This window comes from Hemitrygon akajei, chromosome 28, assembly GCF_048418815.1.
Source record: "Hemitrygon akajei chromosome 28, sHemAka1.3, whole genome shotgun sequence".
Classification (NCBI taxonomy): domain Eukaryota; kingdom Metazoa; phylum Chordata; class Chondrichthyes; order Myliobatiformes; family Dasyatidae; genus Hemitrygon; species Hemitrygon akajei.
The window spans coordinates 39583259-39606138 of record NC_133151.1 but is presented as its reverse complement, the minus strand read 5'-3'; the positions used below and the strand labels follow the sequence as shown (position 1 = coordinate 39606138).

Genomic DNA, 22880 nt, shown 5'->3' with positions numbered 1-22880 from the left:
AATCTATCTGTGTCCTCTGGTCCTAGACTCCTCCACTATAGGAAACATCCGCTCCACATCCACTCTATCTGTGTCTTCTGGTCCTAGTCTCCCCCACTATCGGAAACATCCTCTCCACATACACTCTATCTGTGTCATCTGGTCCTACAATTCCCTACTATAGGCAACATCTTCTCCACATCCGCTCTGTCTGTGCCCTCTGGTCCCAGACTCCCCCACTATAGGAAACTTCCTCTCCACATCCACTCTATCTGTGTCCTCTTGTCCTAGACTCACCCACTATAGACAACATCCTCTCGACATCCACGATATCAGTGTCCTCTGGTCCTAGACTCCCCCACTATAGGAAACATCCTCCTCACATCCACTCTAGCTGTGCCCTCTGGTCCCAGACTCCCCCACTATAGGAGACATCCTCTCCACATCCACTCTATCTGTGCTCTCTGGTCCCAGACTCCCCCAGTATACGAAACATCCTCTTCACATCCACTCTCTCTGTGTCCTCTGTTCCTAAACTCCACCACTATAGGAAACATCCTCTCCACATCCACTCTATCTGTTTCCTCTGGTCCTAGAATCCCCCACTATAGGAAACATCCTCTCCACATGCACTCTATCCACTCTATCTGTTTCCTCTGGTCCTAGACTCCCCCACTATAGGAAACTTTCTCTCCACATCCACTCTATCTGTGTCTGGTCCTAGACTCCCACAGTGTAGGAAACATCCTCTCCACATCCACTTTATCTATGTCCTCTGTTCCTAGCCTCCCCCACAAAATGAAACATCGTCTCAACATCCACTCTATCTGTGTCCTCTGGTCCTAGACTCACCCACTATAGGAAACATCCTCGCCAAATCCAATCTATCTGTGTCCTCTGGTCCTGGACTCTCCCACTATAGGAAACATCCTCTCCACATCCACTCTATCTGTGCCCTCTGGTCCTAGACACACCCACTATAGGAAACATCCTCGCCAAATCCAATCTATATGTGTCCTCTGGACCTGGACTCCCCCACTATAGGAAACATCCTCTCCATATCCAGTCTATCTGTGTCCTCTGGTCCTAGACTCACCCACTATAGGAAACATCCTCGCTAAATCCAGTCTATCTGTGTCCTCTGGTCCTAGACTCACCCACTATAGGAAACATCCTCGCCAAATCGAATCTATCTGTGTCCTCTGGTCCTAGACTCCTCCTCTATAGGAAACATCCGCTCCACATCCACTCTATCTGTGTCTTCTGGTCCTAGTCTCTCCCACTATCGGAAACATCCTCTCCACATACACTCTATCTGTGTCATCTGGTCCTACAATTCCCTACTATAGGCAACATCTTCTCCACATCCGCTCTGTCTGTGCCGTCTGGTCCCAGACTCCCCCACTATAGGAAACATCCTCTCCACATCCAGTCTATCTGTGTCCTCTGGTCCTAGACTCACCCACTATAGGAAACATCTTCGCCAAATCCAATCTATCTGTGTCCTCTGGTCCTGGACCCTCCCACTATAGGAAACATCCTCTCCACATCCACTCTATCTGTGCCCTCTGGTCCTAGACTCACCCACTATAGGAAACATCCTCGCCAAATCCAATCTATTTGTGTCCTCTGGACCTGGACTCCCCCACTATAGGAAACATCCTCTCCATATCCAGTCTATCTGTGTCCTCTGGTCCTAGACTCACCCACTATAGGAAACTTCCTCTCCACATCCACTCTATCTGTGTCCTCTTGTCCTAGACTCACCCACTATAGACAACATCCTCTCGACATCCACTCTATCTGTGTCCTCTGGTCCAAGACACCCTCTTTAGGCAATATCCTCTCCATATCCACTCTATCTGTGCCTTCCTGTCCTAGACTCTCCCACTATAGGAAACATCCTCGCCAAATCCAATCTATTTGTGTCCTCTGGACCTGGACTCCCCCACTATAGGAAACATCCTCTCCATATCCAGTCTATCTGTGTCCTCTGGTCCTAGACTCACCCACTATAGGAAACATCCTCGCTAAATCCAGTCTATCTGTGTCCTCTGGTCCTAGACTCACCCACTATAGGAAACATCCTCGCCAAATCGAATCTATCTGTGTCCTCTGGTCCTAGACTCCTCCACTATAGGAAACATCCGCTCCACATCCACTCTATCTGTGTCTTCTGGTCCTAGTCTCCCCCACTATCGGAAACATCCTCTCCACATACACTCTATCTGTGTCATCTGGTCCTACAATTCCCTACTATAGGCAACATCTTCTCCACATCCGCTCTGTCTGTGCCCTCTGGTCCCAGACTCCCCCACTATAGGAAACTTCCTCTCCACATCCACTCTATCTGTGTCCTCTTGTCCTAGACTCACCCACTATAGACAACATCCTCTCGACATCCACTCTATCTGTGTCCTCTGGTCCAAGACACCCTCTTTAGGCAATATCCTCTCCATATCCACTCTATCTGTGCCTTCTTGTCCTAGACTCTCCCACTATAGGAAACATCCTCTCTACATCCACTTTATCTTAGCCCTCTGGTCCTAGACTCCCCCACTATAGGAAACGTCCTCTCCACATCCACTCTATCTTTGTCTTCTGGTCCTTGACTCCCGCAGTAAAGTTAACGTCCTCTCCACATCCACGATATCAGTGTCCTCTGGTCCTAGACTCCCCCACTATAGGAAACATCCTCCTCACATCCACTCTAGCTGTGCCCTCTGGTCCCAGACTCCCCCACTATAGGAGACATCCTCTCCACATCCACTCTATCTGTGCCCTCTGGTCCCAGACTCCCCCAGTATACGAAACATCCTCTTCACATCCACACTCTCTGTGTCCTCTGTTCCTAAACTCCACCACTATAGGAAACATCCTCTCCACATCCACTCTATCTGTTTCCTCTGGTCCTAGAATCCCCCACTATAGGAAACATCCTCTCCACATGCACTCTATCCACTCTATCTGTTTCCTCTGGTCCTAGACTCCCCCACTATAGGAAACTTTCTCTCCACATCCACTCTATCTGTGTCTGGTCCTAGACTCCCACAGTGTAGGAAACATCCTCTTCACATCCACTTTATCTATGTCCTCTGTTCCTAGCCTCCCCCACAAAATGAAACATCGTCTCAACATCCACTCTATCTGTGTCCTCTGGTCCTAGACTCACCCACTATAGGAAACATCTTCGCCAAATCCAATCTATCTGTGTCCTCTGGTCCTGGACCCTCCCACTATAGGAAACATCCTCTCCACATCCACTCTATCTGTGCCCTCTGGTCCTAGACTCACCCACTATAGGAAACATCCTCGCCAAATCCAATCTATTTGTGTCCTCTGGACCTGGACTCCCCCACTATAGGAAACATCCTCTCCATATCCAGTCTATCTGTGTCCTCTGGTCCTAGACTCACCCACTATAGGAAACTTCCTCTCCACATCCACTCTATCTGTGTCCTCTTGTCCTAGACTCACCCACTATAGACAACATCCTCTCGACATCCACTCTATCTGTGTCCTCTGGTCCAAGACACCCTCTTTAGGCAATATCCTCTCCATATCCACTCTATCTGTGCCTTCCTGTCCTAGACTCTCCCACTATAGGAAACATCCTCGCCAAATCCAATCTATTTGTGTCCTCTGGACCTGGACTCCCCCACTATAGGAAACATCCTCTCCATATCCAGTCTATCTGTGTCCTCTGGTCCTAGACTCACCCACTATAGGAAACATCCTCGCTAAATCCAGTCTATCTGTGTCCTCTGGTCCTAGACTCACCCACTATAGGAAACATCCTCGCCAAATCGAATCTATCTGTGTCCTCTGGTCCTAGACTCCTCCACTATAGGAAACATCCGCTCCACATCCACTCTATCTGTGTCTTCTGGTCCTAGTCTCCCCCACTATCGGAAACATCCTCTCCACATACACTCTATCTGTGTCATCTGGTCCTACAATTCCCTACTATAGGCAACATCTTCTCCACATCCGCTCTGTCTGTGCCCTCTGGTCCCAGACTCCCCCACTATAGGAAACTTCCTCTCCACATCCACTCTATCTGTGTCCTCTTGTCCTAGACTCACCCACTATAGACAACATCCTCTCGACATCCACTCTATCTGTGTCCTCTGGTCCAAGACACCCTCTTTAGGCAATATCCTCTCCATATCCACTCTATCTGTGCCTTCTTGTCCTAGACTCTCCCACTATAGGAAACATCCTCTCTACATCCACTTTATCTTAGCCCTCTGGTCCTAGACTCCCCCACTATAGGAAACGTCCTCTCCACATCCACTCTATCTTTGTCTTCTGGTCCTTGACTCCCGCAGTAAAGTTAACGTCCTCTCCACATCCACGATATCAGTGTCCTCTGGTCCTAGACTCCCCCACTATAGGAAACATCCTCCTCACATCCACTCTAGCTGTGCCCTCTGGTCCCAGACTCCCCCACTATAGGAGACATCCTCTCCACATCCACTCTATCTGTGCCCTCTGGTCCCAGACTCCCCCAGTATACGAAACATCCTCTTCACATCCACACTCTCTGTGTCCTCTGTTCCTAAACTCCACCACTATAGGAAACATCCTCTCCACATCCACTCTATCTGTTTCCTCTGGTCCTAGAATCCCCCACTATAGGAAACATCCTCTCCACATGCACTCTATCCACTCTATCTGTTTCCTCTGGTCCTAGACTCCCCCACTATAGGAAACTTTCTCTCCACATCCACTCTATCTGTGTCTGGTCCTAGACTCCCACAGTGTAGGAAACATCCTCTTCACATCCACTTTATCTATGTCCTCTGTTCCTAGCCTCCCCCACAAAATGAAACATCGTCTCAACATCCACTCTATCTGTGTCCTCTGGTCCTAGACTCACCCACTATAGGAAACATCCTCGCCAAATCCAATCTATCTGTGTCCTCTGGTCCTGGACTCTCCCACTATAGGAAACATCCTCTCCACATCCACTCTATCTGTGCCCTCTGGTCCTAGACACACCCACTATAGGAAACATCCTCGCCAAATCCAATCTATATGTGTCCTCTGGACCTGGACTCCCCCACTATAGGAAACATCCTCTCCATATCCAGTCTATCTGTGTCCTCTGGTCCTAGACTCACCCACTATAGGAAACATCCTCGCTAAATCCAGTCTATCTGTGTCCTCTGGTCCTAGACTCACCCACTATAGGAAACATCCTCGCCAAATCGAATCTATCTGTGTCCTCTGGTCCTAGACTCCTCCACTATAGGAAACATCCGCTCCACATCCACTCTATCTGTGTCTTCTGGTCCTAGTCTCCCCCACTATCGGAAACATCCTCTCCACATACACTCTATCTGTGTCATCTGGTCCTACAATTCCCTACTATAGGCAACATCTTCTCCACATCCGCTCTGTCTGTGCCCTCTGGTCCCAGACTCCCCCACTATGGGAAACTTCCTCTCCACATCCACTCTATCTGTGTCCTCTTGTCCTAGACTCACCCACTATAGACAACATCCTCTCGACATCCACTCTATCTGTGTCCTCTGGTCCAAAACACCCTCTTTAGGCAATATCCTCTCCATATCCACTCTATCTGTGCCTTCTTGTCCTAGACTCTCCCACTATAGGAAACATCCTCTCTACATCCACTTTATCTTAGCCCTCTGGTCCTAGACTCCCGCACTATAGGAAACGTCCTCTCCACAACCACTCTATCTTTGTCCTCTGGTCCTTGACTCCCGCAGTAAAGTTAACATCCTCTCCACATCCACGATATCAGTGTCCTCTGGTCCTAGACTCCCCCACTATAGGAAACATCCTCCTCACATCCACTCTAGCTGTGCCCTCTGGTCCCAGACTCCCCCACTATAGGAGACATCCTCTCCACATCCTCTCTATCTGTGACCTCTGGTCCCAAACTCCCCCAGTATAGGAAACATCCTCTCCACATCCACTCTCTCTGTGTCCTCTGTTCCTAAACTCCACCACTATAGGAAACATCCTCTCCACCTCCACTCTATCTGTTTCCTCTGGTCCTAGAATCCCCCACTATAGGAAACATCCTCTCCACATGCACTCTATCTACTCTATCTGTGTCCACAGCTCCTAGACTCCCCCACTATAGGAAACAGCATCTCCAGATCCACTCTATCTGTGTCCTCTGGTCCTAGACTCCCCCACTATAGGAAACAGCCTCTCCACATCCACTCTATCTGTGTCTGGTCCTAGACTCCCCACTATAGGAAACAGCTTCTCCACATCCACTCTATCGGTGTCCTCTGGTTCTAGACTCCCCCACTATAGGAAACAGCCTCTCCACATCCACTCTATCGGTGTCCTCAGGTCCTAGACTCCCTCAATATAGGAAACGTCCTCTCCACATCCACTTTATCTGTGCCCTCTAGACCTGGACTCCCCCACTATAATGAAACATCCTCTCCACATCCACTCTCTCTGTGTCCTCTGTTCCTAAACTCCACCACTCTTGGAAACATCCTCTCCACCTCCACTCTATCTTTGTCCACTGGTCCTAGACTCCCCACTATAGGAAACATCCTCTCCACATCCACTTTATCTGTGTCCTCTGGTCCTAGATTCCCCACTATAGGAAATATCCTCTCCACATCCACTCTATCTGTGTCCTCTGGTCCTAGACTCCCACAGTGTAGGAAACATCCTCTCCACATCCACTTTATCTATGTCCTCTGTTCCTAGCCTCCCCCACAAAATGAAACATCGTCTCAACATCCACTCTATCTGTGTCCTCTGGTCCTAGACTCACCCACTATAGGAAACATCCTCGCCAAATCCAATCTATCTGTGTCCTCTGGTCCTGGACTCTCCCACTATAGGAAACATCCTCTCCACATCCACTCTATCTGTGCACTCTGGTCCTAGTCTCACCCACTATAGGAAACATCCTCGCCAAATCCAATCTATTTGTGTCCTCTGGACCTGGACTCCCCCACTATAGGAAACATCCTCTCCATATCCAGTCTATCTGTGTCCTCTGGTCCTAGACTCACCCACTATAGGAAACATCCTCGCTAAATCCAGTCTATCTGTGTCCTCTGGTCCTAGACTCACCCACTATAGGAAACATCCTCGCCAAATCGAATCTATCTGTGTCCTCTGGTCCTAGACTCCTCCACTATAGGAAACATCCGCTCCACATCCACTCTATCTGTGTCTTCTGGTCCTAGTCTCCCCCACTATCGGAAACATCCTCTCCACATACACTCTATCTGTGTCATCTGGTCCTACAATTCCCTACTATAGGCAACATCTTCTCCACATCCGCTCTGTCTGTGCCGTCTGGTCCCAGACTCCCCCACTATAGGAAACATCCTCTCCACATCCAGTCTATCTGTGTCCTCTGGTCCTAGACTCACCCACTATAGGAAACATCTTCGCCAAATCCAATCTATCTGTGTCCTCTGGTCCTGGACTCTCCCACTATAGGAAACATCCTCTCCACATCCACTCTATCTGTGCCCTCTGGTCCTAGACTCACCCACTATAGGAAACATCCTCGCCAAATCCAATCTATTTGTGTCCTCTGGACCTGGACTCCCCCACTATAGGAAACATCCTCTCCATATCCAGTCTATCTGTGTCCTCTGGTCCTAGACTCACCCACTATAGGAAACATCCTCGCTAAATCCAGTCTATCTGTGTCCTCTGGTCCTAGACTCACCACTATAGGAAACATCCTCGCCAAATCCAATCTATCTGTGTCCTCTGGTCCTAGACCCCTCCACTATAGGAAACATCCGCTCCACATCCACTCTATCTGTGTCTTCTGGTCCTAGTCTCCCCCACTATCGGAAACATCCTCTCCACATACACTCTATCTGTGTCATCTGGTCCTACAATTCCCTACTATAGGCAACATCTTCTCCACATCCGCTCTGTCTGTGCCCTCTGGTCCCAGACTCCCCCACTATAGGAAACTTCCTCTCCACATCCACTCTATCTGTGTCCTCTTGTCCTAGACTCACCCACTATAGACAACATCCTCTCGACATCCACTCTATCTGTGTCCTCTGGTCCAAGACACCCTCTTTAGGCAATATCCTCTCCATATCCACTCTATCTGTGCCTTCTTGTCCTACACTCTCCCACTATAGGAAACATCCTCTCTACATCCACTTTATCTTAGCCCTCTGGTCCTAGACTCCCCCACTATAGGAAACGTCCTCTCCACATCCACTCTATCTTTGTCCTCTGGTCCTTGACTCCCGCAGTAAAGTTAACATCCTCTCCACATCCACGATATCAGTGTCCTCTGGTCCTAGACTCCCCCACTATAGGAAACATCCTCCTCACATCCACTCTAGCTGTGCCCTCTGGTCCCAGACTCCCCCACTATAGGAGACATCCTCTCCACATCCACTCTATCTGTGCCCTCTGGTCCCAGACTCCACCAGTCTTGGAAACATCCTCTCCACCTCCACTCTATCTTTGTCCACTGATCCTAGACTCCCCACTATAGGAAACATCCTATCCACATCCACTCTATCTGTTCCCTCTGGTCCTGGACTCCACCAGTCTTGGAAACATCCTCTCCACATCCACTCTATCTGTTCCCTCTGGTCCTAGACTCCCCCACTATAGGAAACAGCCTCTCCACATCCACTCTATCGGTGTCCTCAGGTCCTAGACTCCCTCAATATAGGAAACGTCCTCTCCACATCCACTCTATCTGTTCCCTCTGGTTCTAGACTGCCCCACTATAGGAAACAGCCTCTCCACATCCACTCTATCGGTGTCCTCAGGTCCTAGACTCCCTCAATATAGGAAACGTCCTCTCCACATCCACTTTATCTGTGCCCTCTAGACCTGGACTCCCCCACTATAATGAAACATCCTCTCCACATCCACTCTCTCTGTGTCATCTGGTCCTACAATTCCCTACTATAGGCAACATCTTCTCCACATCCGCTCTGTCTGTGCCGTCTGGTCCCAGACTCCCCCACTATAGGAAACATCCTCTCCACATCCAGTCTATCTGTGTCCTCTGGTCCTAGACTCACCCACTATAGGAAACATCTTCGCCAAATCCAATCTATCTGTGTCCTCTGGTCCTGGACTCTCCCACTATAGGAAACATCCTCGCCAAATCCAATCTATTTGTGTCCTCTGGACCTGGACTCCCCCACTATAGGAAACATCCTCTCCATATCCAGTCTATCTGTGTCCTCTGGTCCTAGACTCACCCACTATAGGAAACATCCTCGCTAAATCCAGTCTATCTGTGTCCTCTGGTCCTAGACTCACCACTATAGGAAACATCCTCGCCAAATCCAATCTATCTGTGTCCTCTGGTCCTAGACTCCTCCACTATAGGAAACATCCGCTCCACATCCACTCTATCTGTGTCTTCTGGTCCTAGTCTCCCCCACTATCGGAAACATCCTCTCCACATACACTCTATCTGTGTCATCTGGTCCTACAATTCCCTACTATAGGCAACATCTTCTCCACATCCGCTCTGTCTGTGCCCTCTGGTCCCAGACTCCCCCACTATAGGAAACTTCCTCTCCACATCCACTCTATCTGTGTCCTCTTGTCCTAGACTCACCCACTATAGACAACATCCTCTCGACATCCACGATATCAGTGTCCTCTGGTCCTAGACTCCCCCACTATAGGAAACATCCTCCTCACATCCACTCTAGCTGTGCCCTCTGGTCCCAGACTCCCCCACTATAGGAGACATCCTCTCCACATCCACTCTATCTGTGCTCTCTGGTCCCAGACTCCCCCAGTATACGAAACATCCTCTTCACATCCACTCTCTCTGTGTCCTCTGTTCCTAAACTCCACCACTATAGGAAACATCCTCTCCACATCCACTCTATCTGTTTCCTCTGGTCCTAGAATCCCCCACTATAGGAAACATCCTCTCCAAATGCACTCTATCCACTCTATCTGTTTCCTCTGGTCCTAGACTCCCCCACTATAGGAAACATCCTCTCCACATCCACTTTATCTATGTCCTCTGTTCCTAGCCTCCCCCACAAAATGAAACATCGTCTCAACATCCACTCTATCTGTGTCCTCTGGTCCTAGACTCACCCACTATAGGAAACATCCTCGCCAAATCCAATCTATCTGTGTCCTCTGGTCCTGGACTCTCCCACTATAGGAAACATCCTCTCCACATCCACTCTATCTGTGCCCTCTGGTCCTAGACACACCCACTATAGGAAACATCCTCGCCAAATCCAATCTATATGTGTCCTCTGGACCTGGACTCCCCCACTATAGGAAACATCCTCTCCATATCCAGTCTATCTGTGTCCTCTGGTCCTAGACTCACCCACTATAGGAAACATCCTCGCTAAATCCAGTCTATCTGTGTCCTCTGGTCCTAGACTCACCCACTATAGGAAACATCCTCTCCACATCCACTCTATCTGTGCCCTCTGGTCCTAGACTCACCCACTATAGGAAACATCCTCGCCAAATCCAATCTATTTGTGTCCTCTGGACCTGGACTCCCCCACTATAGGAAACATCCTCTCCATATCCAGTCTATCTGTGTCCTCTGGTCCTAGACTCACCCACTATAGGAAACATCCTCGCTAAATCCAGTCTATCTGTGTCCTCTGGTCCTAGACTCACCACTATAGGAAACATCCTCGCCAAATCCAATCTATCTGTGTCCTCTGGTCCTAGACCCCTCCACTATAGGAAACATCCGCTCCACATCCACTCTATCTGTGTCTTCTGGTCCTAGTCTCCCCCACTATCGGAAACATCCTCTCCACATACACTCTATCTGTGTCATCTGGTCCTACAATTCCCTACTATAGGCAACATCTTCTCCACATCCGCTCTGTCTGTGCCCTCTGGTCCCAGACTCCCCCACTATAGGAAACTTCCTCTCCACATCCACTCTATCTGTGTCCTCTTGTCCTAGACTCACCCACTATAGACAACATCCTCTCGACATCCACTCTATCTGTGTCCTCTGGTCCAAGACACCCTCTTTAGGCAATATCCTCTCCATATCCACTCTATCTGTGCCTTCTTGTCCTACACTCTCCCACTATAGGAAACATCCTCTCTACATCCACTTTATCTTAGCCCTCTGGTCCTAGACTCCCCCACTATAGGAAACGTCCTCTCCACATCCACTCTATCTTTGTCCTCTGGTCCTTGACTCCCGCAGTAAAGTTAACATCCTCTCCACATCCACGATATCAGTGTCCTCTGGTCCTAGACTCCCCCACTATAGGAAACATCCTCCTCACATCCACTCTAGCTGTGCCCTCTGGTCCCAGACTCCCCCACTATAGGAGACATCCTCTCCACATCCACTCTATCTGTGCCCTCTGGTCCCAGACTCCACCAGTCTTGGAAACATCCTCTCCACCTCCACTCTATCTTTGTCCACTGATCCTAGACTCCCCACTATAGGAAACATCCTATCCACATCCACTCTATCTGTTCCCTCTGGTCCTGGACTCCACCAGTCTTGGAAACATCCTCTCCACATCCACTCTATCTGTTCCCTCTGGTCCTAGACTCCCCCACTATAGGAAACAGCCTCTCCACATCCACTCTATCGGTGTCCTCAGGTCCTAGACTCCCTCAATATAGGAAACGTCCTCTCCACATCCACTCTATCTGTTCCCTCTGGTTCTAGACTGCCCCACTATAGGAAACAGCCTCTCCACATCCACTCTATCGGTGTCCTCAGGTCCTAGACTCCCTCAATATAGGAAACGTCCTCTCCACATCCACTTTATCTGTGCCCTCTAGACCTGGACTCCCCCACTATAATGAAACATCCTCTCCACATCCACTCTCTCTGTGTCATCTGGTCCTACAATTCCCTACTATAGGCAACATCTTCTCCACATCCGCTCTGTCTGTGCCGTCTGGTCCCAGACTCCCCCACTATAGGAAACATCCTCTCCACATCCAGTCTATCTGTGTCCTCTGGTCCTAGACTCACCCACTATAGGAAACATCTTCGCCAAATCCAATCTATCTGTGTCCTCTGGTCCTGGACTCTCCCACTATAGGAAACATCCTCGCCAAATCCAATCTATTTGTGTCCTCTGGACCTGGACTCCCCCACTATAGGAAACATCCTCTCCATATCCAGTCTATCTGTGTCCTCTGGTCCTAGACTCACCCACTATAGGAAACATCCTCGCTAAATCCAGTCTATCTGTGTCCTCTGGTCCTAGACTCACCACTATAGGAAACATCCTCGCCAAATCCAATCTATCTGTGTCCTCTGGTCCTAGACTCCTCCACTATAGGAAACATCCGCTCCACATCCACTCTATCTGTGTCTTCTGGTCCTAGTCTCCCCCACTATCGGAAACATCCTCTCCACATACACTCTATCTGTGTCATCTGGTCCTACAATTCCCTACTATAGGCAACATCTTCTCCACATCCGCTCTGTCTGTGCCCTCTGGTCCCAGACTCCCCCACTATAGGAAACTTCCTCTCCACATCCACTCTATCTGTGTCCTCTTGTCCTAGACTCACCCACTATAGACAACATCCTCTCGACATCCACGATATCAGTGTCCTCTGGTCCTAGACTCCCCCACTATAGGAAACATCCTCCTCACATCCACTCTAGCTGTGCCCTCTGGTCCCAGACTCCCCCACTATAGGAGACATCCTCTCCACATCCACTCTATCTGTGCTCTCTGGTCCCAGACTCCCCCAGTATACGAAACATCCTCTTCACATCCACTCTCTCTGTGTCCTCTGTTCCTAAACTCCACCACTATAGGAAACATCCTCTCCACATCCACTCTATCTGTTTCCTCTGGTCCTAGAATCCCCCACTATAGGAAACATCCTCTCCAAATGCACTCTATCCACTCTATCTGTTTCCTCTGGTCCTAGACTCCCCCACTATAGGAAACATCCTCTCCACATCCACTTTATCTATGTCCTCTGTTCCTAGCCTCCCCCACAAAATGAAACATCGTCTCAACATCCACTCTATCTGTGTCCTCTGGTCCTAGACTCACCCACTATAGGAAACATCCTCGCCAAATCCAATCTATCTGTGTCCTCTGGTCCTGGACTCTCCCACTATAGGAAACATCCTCTCCACATCCACTCTATCTGTGCCCTCTGGTCCTAGACACACCCACTATAGGAAACATCCTCGCCAAATCCAATCTATATGTGTCCTCTGGACCTGGACTCCCCCACTATAGGAAACATCCTCTCCATATCCAGTCTATCTGTGTCCTCTGGTCCTAGACTCACCCACTATAGGAAACATCCTCGCTAAATCCAGTCTATCTGTGTCCTCTGGTCCTAGACTCACCCACTATAGGAAACATCCTCGCCAAATCGAATCTATCTGTGTCCTCTGGTCCTAGACTCCTCCTCTATAGGAAACATCCGCTCCACATCCACTCTATCTGTGTCTTCTGGTCCTAGTCTCTCCCACTATCGGAAACATCCTCTCCACATACACTCTATCTGTGTCATCTGGTCCTACAATTCCCTACTATAGGCAACATCTTCTCCACATCCGCTCTGTCTGTGCCGTCTGGTCCCAGACTCCCCCACTATAGGAAACATCCTCTCCACATCCAGTCTATCTGTGTCCTCTGGTCCTAGACTCACCCACTATAGGAAACATCTTCGCCAAATCCAATCTATCTGTGTCCTCTGGTCCTGGACCCTCCCACTATAGGAAACATCCTCTCCACATCCACTCTATCTGTGCCCTCTGGTCCTAGACTCACCCACTATAGGAAACATCCTCGCCAAATCCAATCTATTTGTGTCCTCTGGACCTGGACTCCCCCACTATAGGAAACATCCTCTCCATATCCAGTCTATCTGTGTCCTCTGGTCCTAGACTCACCCACTATAGGAAACTTCCTCTCCACATCCACTCTATCTGTGTCCTCTTGTCCTAGACTCACCCACTATAGACAACATCCTCTCGACATCCACTCTATCTGTGTCCTCTGGTCCAAGACACCCTCTTTAGGCAATATCCTCTCCATATCCACTCTATCTGTGCCTTCCTGTCCTAGACTCTCCCACTATAGGAAACATCCTCTCTACATCCACTTTATCTTAGCCCTCTGGTCCTAGACTCCCCCACTATAGGAAACGTCCTCTCCACATCCACTCTATCTTTGTCCTCTGGTCCTTGACTCCCGCAGTAAAGTTAACATCCTCTCCACATCCACGATATCAGTGTCCTCTGGTCCTAGACTCCCCCACTATAGGAAACATCCTCCTCACATCCACTCTAGCTGTGCCCTCTGGTCCCAGAATCCCCCACTATAGGAGACATCCTCTCCACATCCTCTCTAACTGTGCCCTCTGGTCCCAGACTCCCCCAGTATAGGAAACATCCTCTCCACATCCACTCTCTCTGTGTCCTCTGTTCCTAAACTCCACCACTATAGGAAACATCCTCTCCACCTCCACTCTATCTGTTTCCTCTGGTCCTAGAATCCCCCACTATAGGAAACATCCTCTCCACATGCACTCTATCTACTCTATCTGTGTCCACAGCTCCTAGACTCCCCCACTATAGGAAACAGCCTCTCCAGATCCACTCTATCTGTGTCCTCTGGTCCTAGACTCCCCCACTATAGGAAACTTTCTCTCCACATCCACTCTATCTGTGTCTGGTCCTAGACTCCCCACTATAGGAAACAGCTTCTCCACATCCACTCTATCGGTGTCCTCTGGTCCTAGACTCCCTCACTATAGGAAACGTCCTCTCCACATCCACTTTATCTGTGCCCTCTAGACCTGGACTCCCCCACTATAACGAAACATCCTCTCCACATCCACTCTCTCTGTGTCCTCTGGTCCTACAATTCCCTACTATAGGCAACATCTTCTCCACATCCGCTCTGTCTGTGCCCTCTGGTCCCAGACTCCCCCACTATAGGAAACTTCCTCTCCACATCCACTCTATCTGTGTCCTCTTGTCCTAGACTCACCCACTATAGACAACATCCTCTCGACATCCACGATATCAGTGTCCTCTGGTCCTAGACTCCCCCACTATAGGAAACATCCTCCTCACATCCACTCTAGCTGTGCCCTCTGGTCCCAGACTCCCCCACTATAGGAGACATCCTCTCCACATCCACTCTATCTGTGCTCTCTGGTCCCAGACTCCCCCAGTATACGAAACATCCTCTTCACATCCACTCTCTCTGTGTCCTCTGTTCCTAAACTCCACCACTATAGGAAACATCCTCTCCACATCCACTCTATCTGTTTCCTCTGGTCCTAGAATCCCCCACTATAGGAAACATCCTCTCCACATGCACTCTATCCACTCTATCTGTTTCCTCTGGTCCTAGACTCCCCCACTATAGGAAACTTTCTCTCCACATCCACTCTATCTGTGTCTGGTCCTAGACTCCCACAGTGTAGGAAACATCCTCTCCACATCCACTTTATCTATGTCCTCTGTTCCTAGCCTCCCCCACAAAATGAAACATCGTCTCAACATCCACTCTATCTGTGTCCTCTGGTCCTAGACTCACCCACTATAGGAAACATCCTCGCCAAATCCAATCTATCTGTGTCCTCTGGTCCTGGACTCTCCCACTATAGGAAACATCCTCTCCACATCCACTCTATCTGTGCCCTCTGGTCCTAGACACACCCACTATAGGAAACATCCTCGCCAAATCCAATCTATATGTGTCCTCTGGACCTGGACTCCCCCACTATAGGAAACATCCTCTCCATATCCAGTCTATCTGTGTCCTCTGGTCCTAGACTCACCCACTATAGGAAACATCCTCGCTAAATCCAGTCTATCTGTGTCCTCTGGTCCTAGACTCACCCACTATAGGAAACATCCTCGCCAAATCGAATCTATCTGTGTCCTCTGGTCCTAGACTCCTCCTCTATAGGAAACATCCGCTCCACATCCACTCTATCTGTGTCTTCTGGTCCTAGTCTCTCCCACTATCGGAAACATCCTCTCCACATACACTCTATCTGTGTCATCTGCTCCTACAATTCCCTACTATAGGCAACATCTTCTCCACATCCGCTCTGTCTGTGCCGTCTGGTCCCAGACTCCCCCACTATAGGAAACATCCTCTCCACATCCAGTCTATCTGTGTCCTCTGGTCCTAGACTCACCCACTATAGGAAACATCTTCGCCAAATCCAATCTATCTGTGTCCTCTGGTCCTGGACTCTCCCACTATAGGAAACATCCTCTCCACATCCACTCTATCTGTGCCCTCTGGTCCTAGACTCACCCACTATAGGAAACATCCTCGCCAAATCCAATCTATTTGTGTCCTCTGGACCTGGACTCCCCCACTATAGGAAACATCCTCTCCATATCCAGTCTATCTGTGTCCTCTGGTCCTAGACTCACCCACTATAGGAAACTTCCTCTCCACATCCACTCTATCTGTGTCCTCTTGTCCTAGACTCACCCACTATAGACAACATCCTCTCGACATCCACTCTATCTGTGTCCTCTGGTCCAAGACACCCTCTTTAGGCAATATCCTCTCCATATCCACTCTATCTGTGCCTTCCTGTCCTAGACTCTCCCACTATAGGAAACATCCTCTCTACATCCACTTTATCTTAGCCCTCTGGTCCTAGACTCCCCCACTATAGGAAACGTCCTCTCCACATCCACTCTATCTTTGTCCTCTGGTCCTTGACTCCCGCAGTAAAGTTAACATCCTCTCCACATCCACGATATCAGTGTCCTCTGGTCCTAGACTCCCCCACTATAGGAAACATCCTCCTCACATCCACTCTAGCTGTGCCCTCTGGTCCCAGAATCCCCCACTATAGGAGACATCCTTTCCACATCCTCTCTAACTGTGCCCTCTGGTCCCAGACTCCCCCAGTATAGGAAACATCCTCTCCACATCCACTCTCTCTGTGTCCTCTGTTCCTAAACTCCACCACTATAGGAAACATCCTCTCCACCTCCACTCTATCTGTTTCCTCTGGTCCTAGAATCCCCCACTATAGGAAACATCCTCTCCACATGCACTCTATCTACTCTATCTGTGTCCACAGCTCCTAGACTCCCCCACTATAGGAAACAGCCTCTCCAGATCCACTCTATCTGTGTCCTCTGGTCCTAGACTCCCCCACTATAGGAAACTTTCTCTCCACATCCACTCTATCTGTGTCTGGTCCTAGACTCCCCACTATAGGAAACAGCTTCTCCACATCCACTCTATCGGTGTCCTCTGGTCCTAGACTCCCTCACTATAGGAAACGTCCTCTCCACATCCACTTTATCTGTGCCCTCTAGACCTGGACTCCCCCACTATAACGAAACATCCTCTCCACATCCACTCTCTCTGTGTCCTCTGTTCCTAAACTCCACCAGTCTTGGAAACATCCTCTCCACCTCCACTCTATCTTTGTCCACTGATCCTAGACTCCCCACTATAGGAAACATCCTATCCACATCCACTCTATCTGTTCCCTCTGGTCCTGGACTCCACCAGTCTTGGAAACATCCTCTCCACATCCACTCTATCTGTTCCCTCTGGTCCTAGACTCCCCCACTATAGGAAACAGCCTCTCCACATCCACTCTATCGGTGTCCTCAGGTCCTAGACTCCCTCAATATAGGAAACGTCCTCTCCACATCCACTCTATCTGTTCCCTCTGGTTCTAGACTCCCCCACTATAGGAAACAGCCTCTCCACATCCACTCTATCGGTGTCCTCAGGTCCTAGACTCCCTCAATATAGGAAACGTCCTCTCCACATCCACTTTATCTGTGCCCTCTAGACCTGGACTCCCCCACTATAATGAAACATCCTCTCCACATCCACTCTCTCTGTGTCCTCTGTTCCTAAACTCCACCACTCTTGGAAACATCCTCTCCACCTCCACTCTATCTTTGTCCACTGGTCCTAGACTCCCCACTATAGGAAACATCCTCTCCACATCCACTTTATCTGTGTCCTCTGGTCCATGATTCCCCACTATAGGAAATATCCTCTCCACATCCACTCTATCTGTGTCCTCTGGTCCTAGACTCCCACAGTGTAGGAAACATCCTCTCCACATCCACTTTATCTATGTCCTCTGTTCCTAGCCTCCCCCACAAAATGAAACATCGTCTCAACATCCACTCTATCTGTGTCCTCTGGTCCTGGACTCTCCCACTATAGGAAACATCCTCTCCACATCCACTCTATCTGTGCCCTCTGGTCCTAGACTCACCCACTATAGGAAACATCCTCGCCAAATCCAATCTATTTGTGTCCTCTGGACCTGGACTCCCCCACTATAGGAATCATCCTCGCCAAATCCAATCTATCTGTGTCCTCTGGTCCTAGACCCCTCCACTATAGGAAACATCCGCTCCACATCCACTCTATCTGTGTCTTCTGGTCCTAGTCTCCCCCACTATCGGAAACATCCTCTCCACATACACTCTATCTGTGTCATCTGGTCCTACAATTCCCTACTATAGGCAACATCTTCTCCACATACACTCTATCTGTGCCCTCTGGTCCCAGACTCCCCCACTATAGGAAACTTCCTCTCCACATCCACTCTATCTGTGTCCTCTTGTCCTAGACTCACCCACTATAGACAACATCCTCTCGACATCCACTCTATCTGTGTCCTCTGGTCCAAGACACCCTCTTTAGGCAATATCCTCTCCATATCCACTCTATCTGTGCCCTCTGGTCCTAGACTCCCCCACTATAGGAAACGTCCTCTCCACATCCACTCTATCTTTGTCCTCTGGTCCTTGACTCCCGCAGTAAAGTTAACATCCTCTCCACATCCACGATATCAGTGTCCTCTGGTCCTAGACTCCCCCACTATAGGAAACATCCTCCTCACATCCACTCTAGCTGTGCCCTCTGGTCCCAGACTCCCCCACTATAGGAGACATCCTCTCCACATCCACTCTATCTGTGCCCTCTGGTCCTGGACTCCACCAGTCTTGGAAACATCCTCTCCACATCCACTCTATCTGTTCCCTCTGGTCCTAGACTCCCCCACTATAGGAAACAGCCTCTCCACATCCACTCTATCGGTGTCCTCAGGTCCTAGACTCCCTCAATATAGGAAACGTCCTCTCCACATCCACTCTATCTGTTCCCTCTGGTTCTAGACTCCCCCACTATAGGAAACAGCCTCTCCACATCCACTCTATCGGTGTCCTCAGGTCCTTGACTCCCTCAATATAGGAAACGTCCTCTCCACATCCACTTTATCTGTGCCCTCTAGACCTGGACTCCCCCACTATAATGAAACATCCTCTCCACATCCACTCTCTCTGTGTCCTCTGTTCCTAAACTCCACCACTCTTGGAAACATCCTCTCCACCTCCACTCTATCTTTGTCCACTGGTCCTAGACTCCCCACTATAGGAAACATCCTCTCCACATCCACTTTATCTGTGTCCTCTGGTCCTAGATTCCCCACTATAGGAAATATCCTCTCCACATCCACTCTATCTGTGTCCTCTGGTCCTAGACTCCCACAGTGTAGGAAACATCCTCTCCACATCCACTTTATCTATGTCCTCTGTTCCTAGCCTCCCCCACAAAATGAAACATCGTCTCAACATCCACTCTATCTGTGTCCTCTGGTCCTAGACTCACCCACTATAGGAAACATCCTCGCCAAATCCAATCTATCTGTGTCCTCTGGTCCTGGACTCTCCCACTATAGGAAACATCCTCTCCACATCGACTCTATCTGTGCCCTCTGGTCCTAGACTCACCCACTATAGGAAACATCCTCGCCAAATCCAATCTATTTGTGTCCTCTGGACCTGGACTCCCCCACTATAGGAAACATCCTCTCCATATCCAGTCTATCTGTGTCCTCTGGTCCTAGACTCACCCACTATAGGAAACATCCTCGCTAAATCCAGTCTATCTGTGTCCTCTGGTCCTAGACACACCCACTATAGGAAACATCCTCGCCAAATCGAATCTATCTGTGTCCTCTGGTCCTAGACTCCTCCACTATAGGAAACATCCGCTCCACATCCACTCTATCTGTGTCTTCTGGTCCTAGTCTCCCCCACTATCGGAAACATCCTCTCCACATACACTCTATCTGTGTCATCTGGTCCTACAATTCCCTACTATAGGCAACATCTTCTCCACATCCGCTCTGTCTGTGCCGTCTGGTCCCAGACTCCCCCACTATAGGAAACATCCTCTCCACATCCAGTCTATCTGTGTCCTCTGGTCCTAGACTCACCCACTATAGGAAACATCTTCGCCAAATCCAATCTATCTGTGTCCTCTGGTCCTGGACTCTCCCACTATAGGAAACATCCTCGCCAAATCCAATCTATTTGTGTCCTCTGGACCTGGACTCCCCCACTATAGGGAACATTCTCTCCATATCCAGTCTATCTGTGTCCTCTGGTCCTAGACTCACCCACTATAGGAAACATCCTCGCTAAATCTAGTCTATCTGTGTCCTCTGGTCCTAGACTCACCACTATAGGAAACATCCTCGCCAAATCCAATCTATCTGTGTCCTCTGGTCCTAGACTCCTCCACTATAGGAAACATCCGCTCCACATCCACTCTATCTGTGTCTTCTGGTCCTAGTCTCCCCCACTATCGGAAACATCCTCTCCACATACACTCTATCTGTGTCATCTGGTCCTACAATTCCCTACTATAGGCAACATCTTCTCCACATCCGCTCTGTCTGTGCCCTCTGGTCCCAGACTCCCCCACTATAGGAAACTTCCTCTCCACATCCACTCTATCTGTGTCCTCTTGTCCTAGACTCACCCACTATAGACAACATCCTCTCGACATCCACTCTATCTGTGTCCTCTGGTCCAAGACACCCTCTTTAGGCAATATCCTCTCCATATCCACTCTATCTGTGCCTTCTTGTCCTAGACTCTCCCACTATAGGAAACATCCTCTCTACATCCACTTTATCTTAGCCCTCTGGTCCTAGACTCCCCCACTATAGGAAACGTCCTCTCCACATCCACTCTATCTTTGTCCTCTGGTCCTTGACTCCCGCAGTAAAGTTAACATCCTCTCCACATCCACGATATCAGTGTCCTCTGGTCCTAGACTCCCCCACTATAGGAAACATCCTCCTCACATCCACTCTAGCTGTGCCCTCTGGTCCCAGACTCCCCCACTATAGGAGACATCCTCTCCACATCCACTCTATCTGTGCCCTCTGGTCCCAGACTCCCCCAGTATACGAAACATCCTCTTAACATCCACTCTCTCTGTGTCCTCTGTTCCTAAACTCCACCACTATAGGAAACATCCTCTCCACATCCACTCTATCTGTTTCCTCTGGTCCTAGAATCCCCCACTATAGGAAACATTCTCTCCACATGCACTCTATCCACTCTATCTGTTTCCTCTGGTCCTAGACTCCCCCACTATAGGAAACTTTCTCTCCACATCCACTCTATCTGTGTCTGGTCCTAGACTCCCACAGTGTAGGAAACATCCTCTCCACATCCACTTTATCTATGTCCTCTGTTCCTAGCCTCCCCCACAAAATGAAACATCGTCTCAACATCCACTCTATCTGTGTCCTCTGGTCCTAGACTCACCCACTATAGGAAACATCCTCGCCAAATCCAATCTATCTGTGTCCTCTGGTCCTGGACTCTCCCACTATAGGAAACATCCTCTCCACATCCACTCTATCTGTGCCCTCTGGTCCTAGACTCACCCACTATAGGAAACATCCTCGCCCAATCCAATCTATTTGTGTCCTCTGGACCTGGACTCCCCCACTATAGGAAACATCCTCTCGATATCCAGTCTATCTGTGTCCTCTGGTCCTAGACTCACCCACTATAGGAAACATCCTCGCTAAATCCAGTCTATCTGTGTCCTCTGGTCCTAGACTCACCCACTATAGGAAACATCCTCGCCAAATCGAATCTATCTGTGTCCTCTGGTCCTAGACTCCTCCACTATAGGAAACATCCGCTCCACATCCACTCTATCTGTGTCTTCTGGTCCTAGTCTCCCCCACTATCGGAAACATCCTCTCCACATTCACTCTATCTGTGTCATCTGGTCCTACAATTCCCTACTATAGGCAACATCTTCTCCACATCCGCTCTGTCTGTGCCGTCTGGTCCCAGACTCCCCCACTGTAGGAAACATCCTCTCCACATCCAGTCTATCTGTGTCCTCTGGTCCTAGACTCACCCACTATAGGAAACATCTTCGCCAAATCCAATCTATCTGTGTCCTCTGGTCCTGGACTCTCCCACTATAGGAAACATCCTCTCCACATCCACTCTATCTGTGCCCTCTGGTCCTAGACTCACCCACTATAGGAAACATCCTCGCCAAATCCAATCTATTTGTGTCCTCTGGACCTGGACTCCCCCACTATAGGAAACATCCTCTCCATATCCAGTCTATCTGTGTCCTCTGGTCCTAGACTCACCCACTATAGGAAACTTCCTCTCCACATCCACTCTATCTGTGTCCGCTTGTCCTAGACTCACCCACTATAGACAACATCCTCTCGACATCCACTCTATCTGTGTCCTCTGGTCCAAGACACCCTCTTTAGGCAATATCCTCTCCATATCCACTCTATCTGTGCCTTCTTGTCCTAGACTCTCCCACTATAGGAAACATCCTCTCTACATCCACTTTATCTTAGCCCTCTGGTCCTAGACTCCCCCACTATAGGAAACGTCCTCTCCACATCCACTCTATCTTTGTCCTCTGGTCCTTGACTCCCGCAGTAAAGTTAACATCCTCTCCACATCCACGATATCAGTGTCCTCTGGTCCTAGACTCCCCCACTATAGGAAACATCCTCCTCACATCCACTCTAGCTGTGCCCTCTGGTCCCAGACTCCCCCACTATAGGAGACATCCTCTCCACATCCTCTCTATCTGTGCCCTCTGGTCCCAGACTCCCCC

General features: G+C 49.4%; 1 protein-coding gene across 1 annotated transcript in view; it reads right to left on the bottom strand.

The window, feature by feature from the left end:
* The window catches only part of LOC140717862 (uncharacterized), a 637745-nt gene that overhangs the window by 110077 nt on the left and 504788 nt on the right, over nt 1–22880 (bottom strand). The window lies entirely within an intron of this gene.